The 13,180-nt window shown below is 40.3% G+C and overlaps 1 non-coding gene across 1 annotated transcript; it reads right to left on the bottom strand.

Annotated features, from left to right (window-relative positions):
- Positions 1–5,308: 5,308 nt before the first annotated feature.
- Positions 5,309–5,472, bottom strand: LOC119471871. The gene has a single exon (XR_005200960.1). It is a non-coding gene; the product is annotated as a U1 spliceosomal RNA (small nuclear RNA).
- Between the last annotated feature and the right edge of the window lie 7,708 nt (positions 5,473–13,180).

The raw sequence follows: 13,180 nt of genomic DNA, 5'->3' as shown, positions 1-13,180 counted from the left end.
CAAGAAATGATGAAAATATACCCTTCAACAAATTTCCCTTGACACGAACTGAGTAGCTAAGATACTTAGCTAGGCACATTCCGTTATAAACTTTCCGACTCAGCTGCGCACTCATTTTCAGGATCTTGCACTGTGACCCTACTGAGCTGAAAGAATGAATGTACCTTTAAAGAGGGGGAGATTGCTTGCTTCCCATCAGTAGGGTCAAGCTCAGTATTTTCATAGCGTGTGTAATAAAGCTTTGAAAAGAATACAGTTAAAGTGATGACCATCAGCTGGAGTAAAGATTCAATTCAAACGTATTTCGATTATCTTAAACAAATTCTTCCCTGAGGCGTACACACATACAATTAGTTGCCTTTCCCAGTGAATGTTGTACAGCCATATGCCCCAGAAGAATGTGGCTCCATTCAGTTACAATTCACAAAGGCATTTTCCCTTCCCTTCCCTTCCCTCCCCTCCCCTCCCCTTCCCTCTTTCTTTTGAGATGGAGCCTTGCTCTGTCACCCAGGCTGGAGTGCAGTGGCATGATCTCTGCTCACTGCAGCCTCCACCTCCTGAGTTAAAGCAATTCTCCTGCCTCAGTCTTCCGAGTAGCTGGGATTATAGGTACACACCACCATACCCACCTAATTTTTGTATTTTTTAAATTAGAGACGAGGTTTTACCATGTTGCCCAGGCTGGTCTCCAATGCCTAACCTTGTGATCTGCCCACCTCAGGCCCCCAAAGTGCTGGAATTACAGGCGTGGGCCACCATGCCTGGCCACAAAGGGCATTTTTCAAACATCTCAAGTGATATAAATAGCTGGAAAGAGTGTTAATTGCAGAATATTCTGATTTATCAAGCAAATAACTATGTGAATGTGTTTGTAAACTCTAGAAGATACTCTGAAAATCTCTGTTGTCAATCTGTTTGTTTTTTTTTTTTTTTGAGGCAGTGTCTCATTCTGTCACCGAGGCTGCAGTGCAGTGGCTCGATCTTGGCTCACTGCAACCTCTGCCTCTTAGGTTCAAGTGATTCTCATGCCTTGGCCTCCTGATTAGCTGGGACTACAGGTGTGCGCCAACATGCCCGGCTAATTTTTCTATATTTTGGTAGAGATTGGGTTTTGCCATGTTGGCCAAGCTGTTTTCGAACTCCTGACGTCAAGCGATCTACCTGCCTCAGCCTCCCAAAGTGCTGGGATTATAGGCATGAGCCACCGCACCTGCTGTCATTCTGCTTTTTAACTTGTGTACATAATACATACAGATTAATATGTTACATCTTCTTCAAAATGACTTCGAAATTTGTTGGACTGAAAAATGGAATAATTTCGGTAACATTCTTCCAAGATAAGTGAGTTTTCCTGTTGTTTTTTTTCTTCTTACCATTAGACTATAGGTACAATGACTTAATGATATTTGTAATTCCTTGAAATAATTATTTCTAATTATCTATGTAATATACACTGACTTTAGAAAATTTTAAAAATGGAGAAAAGTATGAAAAGTAAAGTAAATAATATTATTCCATCATCCAGAGGTAGTAGTCATTAATATTTAATCCATTTTCTTCTCATCCTTTTTCTATACATATAAGTATATACAGAAATATGAAAATGACATGTATTTTTTATGTGATACTATACATAAGAGGCAATATAGAATACAATTGAATATTGGAGAGATGTGCCATGATTTACTTAACCAGCTTCACTGTTATTGTTTATAAATTGTTACTATTATAAATATTATTATAATGAATATCTTAATGCATAAAGTTTTATCTGCATTTCCGATTATTCGGTTAAATTCAATTCCTACAAAGAGGTTCTGCTGACCAGCCTCCAAAAATCTGGCCCCCTTTTCTGTAATTACTGTGTAAGTACCACCCCTTCCCCCTCAGTCCCTCTTCCCACTGAATGGAGATTTTTTGTGTTACCAATATGATATTGCAAAAATGATGAAGTGTGATTCCTGCAGCCAGCCATTGTGGCTCTCTCCCGGATCTCTCTGTGCTGTTCACTTGTTCTGGCAGAAGACTTTAGCATTTCTCTGGAGAAATCCATGTGGTAATGACCTGAGGCCTCCACCAACTACAATATGAATGAGCGCCTTGGGAGTAGATCCAACAGCCCGGGCTAAGCCTTCAGGCAACCAAAGCCCTGGCCACCAGCTAGAATGAAGCCTCATGAAATATCCTGAGCCAGGACCATCCAGGCCAAGGTTCTCCCAGATTCCTGTCTGGTAGAAACCATGTGAGATAATAAATGTTATGATCCTTTAAAATATTTAAATTGCCAAATATTAGGGTTTATTATGTAGCAATAGATTGATAACACATAGATAAACTGGGTTAAACGGTAGAGTAGTTAAACATGCTTGATAGTGTTAAATGGCTTTCCAGAAATGTTATACTGACTAAATTTTAATAGAAGTATATCTGTCTATTACAGTCATGCCTGTAATCCCAGCACTTTGGGGAGCCAAGGCAAGAGGATTGCTAGAGCCCAGGAGTTCAAGACCAGCCTGGGCAACACAGTGAGGCCACATCTATACAAAAAATAAGAACATTAGCTGGGTGTAATGGCACACACCTGTAGTCTTAGCTACTTGGGAGGCTGAAGTGGGAGGATCACTTACACTTGGGAGGTCCATGCTGCAATGAGCTGTGATATGCCTGGGTGACAGAGCAAGACCCTGTCTCAAGAAACAAAGAAAGAAAGAAAGAAAAAGAAAGAAAAAAAAAGTAGTATGTAAGAATGTTTATAGTAGTATGCCTTCATTACCATTGAGTATTTATTTTTGTAATCTTTATAATTTCATTGAAAAAATAGGGCATTTTGCCATTTACAAATTTTGCTTTGATTTCTAGTGGGGTTAATTTTTTTCATGTTTCTTTTTTATTTATATTTCCTCTTCTGGGAAACCTCTTTATGTATAATTTTCTCAACTTTCTATTGGGGTCTTAGGGTTTTTCTTAGTGATTTACATAAGCTGTTTATATATAAAAGGCATTAATCATTTGTCATGTTTGTTATAAATATCGTTTTCCAATTGGTTATTGCTTTTTGGTTTCATGTTTATTTATATATAGGTGTTTTAAATTTGTATGCAGTTCAGTGGATTATGGTATCTTCTTTTGTATTTATGCTTGGAATGTGCTTTCCTATTTGAAGAGAAGTGCTCATGATATTGGTTTTCGTTTTATTTTATATTTGGATTTTTAATTCACCTGGGATTTGTTCATTCATCTTTAGAGACAGAGTCTTACTACATTGTCTAGGCTGAAATGCAGCGACCATTCACAGGTGTGATTATGGCACACTATAGCCTTGAATTCTGGGCCCCAAGCCACCTTCCTACCTCAGCTCCTGACTAGCTGGGACTACAGGCATGCATCACCGTACTCGGCTTTATTATTTATTTTATCATCAAATGGCAAGCCAATGTCTACAATGCTATTTATGCAATAAAAAGAACAATTTCCTTTCCTGTTGATTGGTAATTACATATTAAGTTGTTTTAAAATCTTGTGACTTTCTGTGCTCTCTATTCTATTTTACTGAAAAGCTATTCTTGTGTCAATATGACTTCAGTATAATTATTGCAGATTTATAATTTTTAATAACTGGAAGGACTAGTTAGTCGAATGACTTTAAGAAATATGATCTCTCAGCCCGGGCAACATTGCAAAACCTCGTCTCTACAAAAAATAAAAAAATTAGCTGGGTGTCGTGTGTGCCTGTAGTCCCAACTACTCAGGAGGCTGAGGTGTGAGAATTGATTCAGCCAGGAGCTTGAGGCTACAGTGAGCCATGATTGGGCCACTGCACTCCAGCCTGGGTGACAGAGTGAGACTCTGCCAAAAAAAGAAAGAAAAGAAAGAGAAAAGAAAGAAACAGAGAGAGAGGGAGGGAGGGGGGAAAGGAGGGAAGGAAGGAAGGAAGGGAGGAAGGAAGGAAGGAAGGAAAGAAAGTAGGTCTCATGGTCTCTCAGAGCCACAGAGCTTTCCAGAATGGAATCAGATGCCATTTAAAAATGTTTAAGAGTTAAGTGGCCTGTCACTAAAATATATGAGAGAAGGCAAAATTTCATCAAAATCAGAGTTTTGTGGAGCCGGCCAGAAAGAAACATTTTAATATTCTAAGAGGCAAAGAAATGAAAAATCCAAGTGTTTTGGCAGAGGCAGGTTAGAGGCAGACTTCTAAGAATAAATGGTGGAAAGAGGGAATTATATGATGTAAATGAGTTCTGTGACATAGCAATGTTTGGCCCATACATTAGTCTTCATATTTTTGTGTTTTTTTGCCCAGCTATGGAAAATTTAAAATAATTAAACAGTAAAACAATCTGAGCCTGGGAAACGTCTAATAAATATTTCTTTGCTAACTTAATTTTTTTTCTTTGGTCATAAGTTTTAAGTTTTCAACTTCTTGAGTCAATATTAGCCATTATATTTTTCTGTTAATCATCTAATTTACTGAGATTTCTGTTTTATCTGCATATACGAATAATTGTTATTTTATCATTAAAAATTTCCAGACTGTTGCTGATTTCTTATTTTACTTATGGTTTGTGTGTGTGTGTGTATGTGTGTGTGTGTAAGAGAGAGAGAGAGAGAGAGAGAATGAGTGTAGACCGAATTTGACAGGAAGATGCTTATTTCATTTGTATTCCCCCCCACAAAATATCTGCTATTGGATTGATCATTTTTACTGTTTTTATTTTCTTTAAATTTATTTTCATTTTCTCTTTTCTTAGATTTTTTTTCAGCTACTCTATTTTTTTGAGTTGAATAGATTTTTTTTTTTAAGAAGAAAAACATTTATGAGTTACACTGTAGCTTGGCTACAACACGTAAACTAAGTTTTCTACGTATTGTTCTCATTTTCATTATTATTATTTTTTTTTTGAGACAGGGCGAGAGTGCAGTGTCACACTCATGGCTCCCTGCAGCCTAAACTTCCCAGGCTCAAGTGATCTTTCCACCTCAGCCTCCCTAGTAGCTGGGACTACTGGTGTGTACCACCATGTCCCACGAATTTTTTGTATTTTTTGTAGAGATGAAGGTCCCACTATTTTACCCAGGCTAGCCTTGAACTTCTGAGCTCAGGTGATGCCCCTGCCTCAGCCTCCCAAAATGAGCCACTGCCCTCAGCCAATTTTCATTATTTTGCATAGTTTGATGTTATATTTGTTTTCTTCTTTGACTCAATATTATTTTATTTTTTAAAAAAGAAACTCTGACCAAATTACCAATCTCTCACTTAATGTTTTTAGTAGAACATTTTTTTGGTTCTTTTTTTTTTTTTTTTTTTCCTCAGGGGAAAGCGAAAATGCAGTCCCCCACTACCACAAATTATGCAGTCGAGTTTCCCACATTTGGGGAAATCACAGGGGTCAGCACATCCGGAGTGCAATGGAGAAGATTCGCCCTGGGAAAACCACCTTTGTGATCATGGTATCTCCCCTGCCAGGTAAGTATCGTTCTTTTTTATCCTAAAATAGCTTCTGAAAATTAGGCCATAGGAGAATTTTAGGAAAAACAACAGAAATCATTGCATTTGAATCATTTACTTCACTTATTTGATCCTACTCTTACGTGTCCCAGATTAAATCAACTGGCTTTGAAAATCTGAGTTCTATGCCATTTAACTCCGAATGAAGAGTGTAAAGTGAATGACGTGGGAAAAGGGATGTTTTGACATCAGCTAATTTGTTCTACAGCTAGTATCTTTGATTTATGATCCAAAGGCAGAAATATAAGTGAACTGGCTATTTCATTTGCCTAGAGCACAAAATAAGCGGTATGTGTGGATGTTGGTGGAAAGGCGCAGGTGGAGGTTGTGGAATACAAACCTTGTGAGCAGGAGGCTGGATGATGAGCGTCATCTGGGAGAAAAGCACTCCCGACTTTAGTTTGAGCTTCAGTTCTCCACAGCAGTCGATCATTCTGGGTAGACGACTATACCTTATTGCTGGCGGTGGCTTTGTCTCTGGATCTATTGTAGCCAGGTACTGCAGTGATCTGTGCAGGTCCTCAGGTGAGTCACAGAAATTCTGGGTTCCAGCATCTACTCTGTTTCCTTCTATGGCCACACCATGGCTTAGCACAGGGTAAGATTACTGCCTACGTAAGGGAGAAGCTCACAAAGCAGCAAAACGTTTTCACCTTAGGCATGTTGTTCTTTTTATCTTTGCCTCTGAGCCCCAGCCTGATCCCACTGAGCCCTAATCAGTACCTATCCTACTAGCCCAATGGGGAGAAGAAGCAGATGAACCCCCCAAATCACCATGTTAAATAGAATGGTGGAACTGTGTTATCTCTAAGCTAGAGAGAGCGTCTCCCTTCCTTAAAGTCCCCAAGGAAAGTCCCACCCTCGTCTGCTCCTCTGGTTGTGTACTCCTGCACCCTGGCAGAGCACTTTCTTCCTAGAAGAGGGTGCAGGTCATGGACTTGGAGCTCCTGACAAAGAACAGTGGGCTGGGAGTGAGGTGACCTCAGATCTGTCACTATAGTTGTTTTCTTATGGGCAGATTATTAATGTGAAATTTTGAAAGCCACATAGCCTCTGATCCCAGTTTTCATCATTTCAAAAGGAAGAGGACTGGGTCTGGTGATCTCTGAAGGTCCTTCCTGGTCCAGAATCCTTGGTTTGATTTTCAGAAGTTTGGCCCAGAACACAGCCTGTGGTCCTGCCCTTCCTACGTCACTGGTATCGTTTCCCTCACCATCCACGGCCAACTGTTCTGAAGGCTTTTTACTCATGAGTGCAATGGGTGATTCTATTCCAAGAGCCCATTGTCCCAGCTTTGATTTTGGTTGTATCATAATCTCCAATCATTGATCCCATTGACAGAGGGGAATATTTCAGTTAATAAACAATGTAATTAATAAAGCTATCATTGAGTCTAAAATGGATTACCAACTTTAAAATAATTATTATAAAATGTATGCTAACCCTCAATACCAGGCATGCTGTGACCTCTCTTTGATTTGGAAGAACCTATAGAACCTTGGAGGGTGTCTGTCAAGGCATCACCTTGAGTATCAATTATGATTATTCTAAAGTATAGATGTATCAGATGACAGAAATGACAAGCAGTGCTGCTCAGTTCTAAAGAGGATGACCCCCAAACAGAACCTCCTGCAGCTGCATTTAAAGAGTTCTGTGTTCATGTGTGGTACATGCATTTTAAATTCCCATCATTATTGATATCTGATCACTTCATCTTTGCATATTGTCCATTTTATTCCAAAAGCCATTGGCATTTTATCCGGGATAGCATCACTAAATTGAAACATTTGGCCTCTGCTTTCTCCTTGTCTTTCATCTGTTTCTGGTTCTTTGGCTGGGAGTTGCACCTGCAGGGGGACCGCTCACGCAGACTTACACGAATGCAGGGAGTATTGCATTGAAGGTCTTTGTTGGACCTTCTTCTGTTCAGAAGGTGATTTTCAAAAGGGAGCAATGCTGCCCATGCAGCTTGCTTCTCTTGACAGATTGGAAAGTCCAGCTGCAAAAGTTACCTGCCATTTAAGCAAGGAGTTAGTCAAGACACCATGGTCCATTTTACTGAAAAGACTTTAATGAATTTTAAGATTTATTCATAGATGGTTGAGAGCAATGACAATATTTTTATTTTTACAGATTTTGCACTTCTGATTTCAGGTTAAAGACTAACTTTTTAGTCTGCTTAGAGGATTGTGACTTGAAAATTTTTATATTCCGATGAGCTTTTTGGTAGTGTCCACAATATTTAAAATATTTTGTAGATGAGATCCCTGTTCTCTGTTTCTTGATGCATTGCAGACCAATTTAAGTGATGTGTTTGAGGAAAATTCTTCCTAGTTTAATAAGTAAGCTCAAAGTTTAATTTTTAAAATATTTAGTGTTTAATCTTTTTCTCGAGTTATTTAAAATTAGCCTGCATATATTTTCCCTCACTTCTATAGGCTCTTGGAAGATAAACATTCAAACAGTGAAACAAACAATAAATTAAGCAAAAAAAGGATGTTGTATTGTTTTAATTTCTGTCTCAGAATTTGTGCTTTGTCTTTCTGCCTTTTTTTTTTTTTATGTCAAAATAGATGAGATTGTGTACTTGATGGAGTATAAATTGTTACTGCAGTCTTTATTTTTGGTAATAAGTAAGGATAAGAATATCTCTGTGATTATTAAAATACATGGAATTATCCAGGAAATTTTCCTTACAAGGAATGAACAGACTCCTGTATTAAAAAAAAGAAAAAAGAAAAGAAAAATATTTAAAAAGTATTTATTTGTAACTAGCTCCATCTAGTGAGAGTTGTTTAAAATTATGTGATTCATTAATGAATCTGCTTCAACTAGTAATATTTTTTGAGAACAGTTTTCCATTTTAAAGAACTATAAATCATGTAATTTTATGTTTTATGGAGTCCCTGATTATAGACTAGAAGATTTTTGGTCATTATAGAGCCTATTTTAGAAATTAATTTATGGTGAAAAATAAATTATACCTAAAGAATTAGTCACGCCTCGACACCATCACTGCAACTTTTTGGAGAAGCAGTAAAGTTGACAGTGAAGATAAATCCTGGTAGAAAAGTAACATGCTGACTCTTCTTGAGATGAGAAGTGGGTGTGGGGCATAACAGGAAGATGGTGATGAGATTGCTCCAGACTTCAGGATGAAAAGAATAACCTTGTTAACAGTTCACAAATTGCTTGTATCTGTATTTTCATTGCTTTTTTGGACATCTTTGAGGTAGCTATTTCAGTTGACTCTTGAACAACATGGATTTGAACTGTGTGGGTCCACTTTTACACGGATTTTTTTCTTTTTTCTTTTTTTTGAGGTAGGGTCTCCCTTTGTCCCCCTGGCTGGCATGCAGTGGCATGATCATGGCTCACTGCAGCCTCGACCTTCCGGGCTCAAGCGTTCCTCTTGCCTCAGTCTCTCCAGTAGCTGGGATTACAGGTGCACACCACCACACCCAGCTAATTCTTGTATCTTTTATAGAGGCAGGCTTTGCATTGTTGCCCAGGCTGTGTGGATTTTTTTCAACAATGTTACCCTGAGTGTGCCTGCCTCTCCTGGCTCCCCTTCCACCTCCTCCACCTCTTCCACCTCTACTACCCCTGAGAGAGCAAGACCATCTGCTCCTCTTCCTCCTCCTCCTCAGCCTACTCAGTGTGAAGATGATAAAGATGAAGACCTTTATGATGATCTACCTCCAAGTAATGAATAGTAAAAATATGTTTCCTTCCTTCCTTCCTTCCTTCCTTCCTTCCTTCCTTCCTTCCTTCCTTCCTTCCTTCCTTCCTTCCTTCCTTCTTCCTCCCTTCTCTCTCTCTTTCTTTCTTTCTTTTTCTTTTCTCCTTTTTCTTTTGTTTTGAGACAGAGTCTCTGTTGCCTAGGCTGGAGTGCAGTGGTGTGATCTCAACTCACTGCAACCCCTCTGCCTCCTAGGTTCAAGTGATTATCCCGCCTCAGTCTCCCAAGTAGCTGGGATTACAGGCGCCCACCACCACACCTGGCTAATTTTTCTATTTTTAGTAGAGACGGGGTTTCACCATGTTGGTCAGGCTGGTCTCGAACTCCTGACCTCGGGTGATCTGCCCACCTCGCCTCCCAAAGTGCTGGGATTACAGGCATGAGCCATTGTGCCCAGCGTAAATATATATTTTCTTCCTTATAATTTCCTTTTCCCTAGCTTACTTTATTGTAAGGATACAGTGTATAATACACATCATATATAAAATATGTATTAATTGACTGGTTCTGTGGGAAGGCTTCTGGTCAACAGTAGGTTTTTAGGTTTTTTGGGAGTATCCCTTAGCCCCCACACTGCCCAAGAGCCAACTGTATTCCCTTATTTTGCAGGTCAGGAAACAGTCTCAGGAAGGTGAGGGCTGTGCTCAGTGCCACAGGGCATTGTGGATGCTCTGGGTGCTGCCGGGATTCCCCTCCAGGACTGAGGCTTTGCTCATTCTCCAGTCCCTGGGGGAGCTGCTACCTGGTGCCGCTCACCTGTGCTGCTTTCCCAGTGTTGCTTTTAGCAAAAAAGAGACACTGTCCAAGATTAAGCTCCCTCCCTAGGGACTGTGCACGTCCAGTGACTGGTTCCTGTGAGGTATCAAGACTTGTCCACCATGCCTCAGTTTGCAATATCTCAGAAGGGCCATCCCAGATCCAGAGCTCCCCATGGACCCACTGAATCTCAGCTCAGCTTTTCTATCTGTCAAATTCTTCATCTTTCACCACTTACAGGTGCTATTTCTGCGATTACTCTCCAATAACTTCTGCATAGAAATCTCAGTGTCTCAGAGTGTGTTTCCCAGTGAACACCACCTGTGACAGCTGGTACTGGATGTGGTCCTAGAAATGGACTCTAAAATAGGATGCTGTTGCTGCACCTGGATGGCTGTAATCAGGACCCCATCACCTGCGGCAGGTGGAGCACTGGTTGCCCCAGGCATCCATGCCGGTGCCAGGGTTCACATGTTTACAGGTACCAAACTGAGACAGGATATTGGTGGAACGGGATATGCTACCAAGTGCCACATCTAGGAGACTGAGATTTTCAGGGGAAATTAAGCAAATATAAGAATTTTGGGCCGGGTGTGGTGGCTCATGCCTGTAATCCCAGCACTTTGGGAGGCCGAGGTGGGCAGATCATGAGGTCAAGAGATTGAGACCATCCTGGTCAACATGGTGAAACCCCATCTCCACTAAAAATACAAAAATTAGCTGGGCATGGTGGCGCAAACCTGTAGTTCCATCTACTCGGGAGGCTGAGGCAGGAGAATTGCTTGAACACGGGAGGCAGAGGTTGCAGTGAGCCGAGATTGCACCACTGCACTCCAGCCCATTGCCTGGAGACAGAGGGAGACTCTGTCTCAAAAAAAAAAAAAAAAAAGAATTTTGGAATTAGATGGCTGTTGTTGGAGGCTATTGATGCATTGGAGAAAGACAATGACTGCCCGGGTTGGTTACTCAACCATGTAAGGGGAGGTATGAAGCCAGAACTTGACTGTATATAAATAGACTCTCATCTCTGGTAGCCTAGGGGCAGTAAAGCTAAGGACTTATATGAATAGCAAAGCTCCAGAAATTGTTGAATTCTTAATTCTCAACTCCAGCCTCTGCTCTATCTAGGTCAGGGTGCTGATTTGGAAAGAGTAAGATTCTGAGACTTTGGATGGGGACACTTGTGTCCAACCACTAAAAAATCTTGAATCATCAGGTTCCACTGAACCTGTGGGCCTGCATAAGTGACCCACTCCTCTTGTTAAAGGCTACAGCCTTCGGCTTATTTGAAGATCATATGGAGGATCCTGTCTTGCAAGAAAACCCTAGTTTGTTTGGGATGCACTGTAGAATTTTGTAGGCGAATAAAAAGTACCACGGTTTGATATGGGGCGGGGCGATGAGGGGGTCTCCTGCAGTGTAGTTGTCTGGGTCTCCTGGGAGGTCAGCAGAATTGATAGGAGTAAGAGAAGTAGAATTAAGCCTAGAAAATCTTAGAAAGGTAAGATGAAATGGAAAGTGAAGAATCGCGTAAGCATGGCTTTATCAACTGAGAATCCTCCTCAGATTCACCGTACAAGGTTGGTTCCAATATACGGGATAGCTAATAGTAGGTTTGTAATTACTGTTTCACCTCAGATATTTGGCCTCGTGAAAGTATGTAGCCTATTAATCCTGTCGCTGTAACTGCAAATAGAAGAATACTGCCAGTGTTTCAAGTTTCCAGGAAAGTAAATGACCTGCAGTATGAGACTCCGCCTACATGTACAAATAGGCAGATGAAGACTATTGAAGCCCCATTAGCATGTAAGTGATGGATAATTCAGCTGTAATTTACATCTCAGCAGAAGTACCTGACGTGTAGTGTATAGCTAATAAAACCCGTGATGATTTGAAGGACCAGGCAAATACTTAGAGGCAGACTGAAATTTTTCCATGTGGAGATGTTTGATTGTGCAGGTGGGTCAATAAACTAGTGGTTACTAACAGAGGATGTGTTTTCAGATGTTAGTCATTAGAGTTCTTAGAGTTGAAGCACAACAATGATTTTTGATGTCCTTAGTCATGGTTATATCCCATGTAAGAATTATGACATATACTGTATTCTTATTAAGTGTTATTCTTATTATAGGCTTTATGGGGTTTTCTTCAAAGCCTTCTTCTATTTATGGAGGTTTGGGTTTATGATCAGCAGAGGTGTGGGTTGTGGTACTGTGTTAAATTTTGGTGGGGATTTTGTAGGTTTAATAGTTTTAAACCTTTATTTAGGGGGAATAATGGCTGGTTTTGGTTGTACAATGGTGGTGGCTGCTGAGGAGTAACCTGGGGTCTGAGAGTCAAATGTTGTTATTTGGGGTGCCTTACTCTCAGGGTTGCTGTTAGGGTTGGTGATGATTATGTGGATAATTGATTATGACGAGGTGGAAATGGGAATTGACTTTAAGAATATGAAAAACGGGTGACTTTTGAGGGTGAGGAATTAGGATTACTTTGTGAGGATTCTATGGATGTAGCTGCCTTGTGCAGTTATGGGTGTTTGTTGGTGGTGGTTGCGGGGTGATCTCTATCAGTATGTTTATTGTGATTGAGATTACGTAAGGGAATAGGGTTAAATAATTAAGAATAGAGTTAAGAGAGATGGGATAAGGAAGGAGAAAAAGTAGAGCTTAATTAGATCTTTCTTGGTAGATATAATGATGGAGGCTATAATTTGAACCTGGGCAGTATTTTTTGGTCTTGTTTTTTTCTTTTTTTGTTTTTTTCCCCCATTTATTTATTTTATTGCATTTTAGGTTTTGGGGTACATGTGAAGAACATGCAAAACTGTTGCATAGGTACACACGTGGCAGTGTGATTTGCTGTGTTCCTCCCCATCACCTACATCTGGCATTTCTCCCCTTGCTATCTGTACCCAGCTCCCCACCCCTCACCATCCCTACCCTATTTCCCCCCAACAGACCCCGGTGTGTAGTGCTCCCCTCCCTGTGTCCATGTGTTCTCATCGTTCAACACCCGCCTATGAGTGAGAACATGTGGTGTTTGATCTTCTGCTCTTCTCTCAGTTTGCTGAGAATGATGGTTTCCAGGTTCATCCATGTCCCTACAAAGGACCCAAACTCATCGTTTTTGATGGCTGCATAATATTCCATGGTGTATATGTGCCACATTTTCCCTAT

The sequence above is a fragment of the Cebus imitator genome, unplaced genomic scaffold (genome assembly GCF_001604975.1).
Source record: "Cebus imitator isolate Cc_AM_T3 unplaced genomic scaffold, Cebus_imitator-1.0 Scaffold76, whole genome shotgun sequence".
Taxonomy (NCBI): domain Eukaryota; kingdom Metazoa; phylum Chordata; class Mammalia; order Primates; family Cebidae; genus Cebus; species Cebus imitator.
Note: the sequence above shows the minus strand (reverse complement) of the source record. Positions and strands in the feature narration are given on the sequence as shown.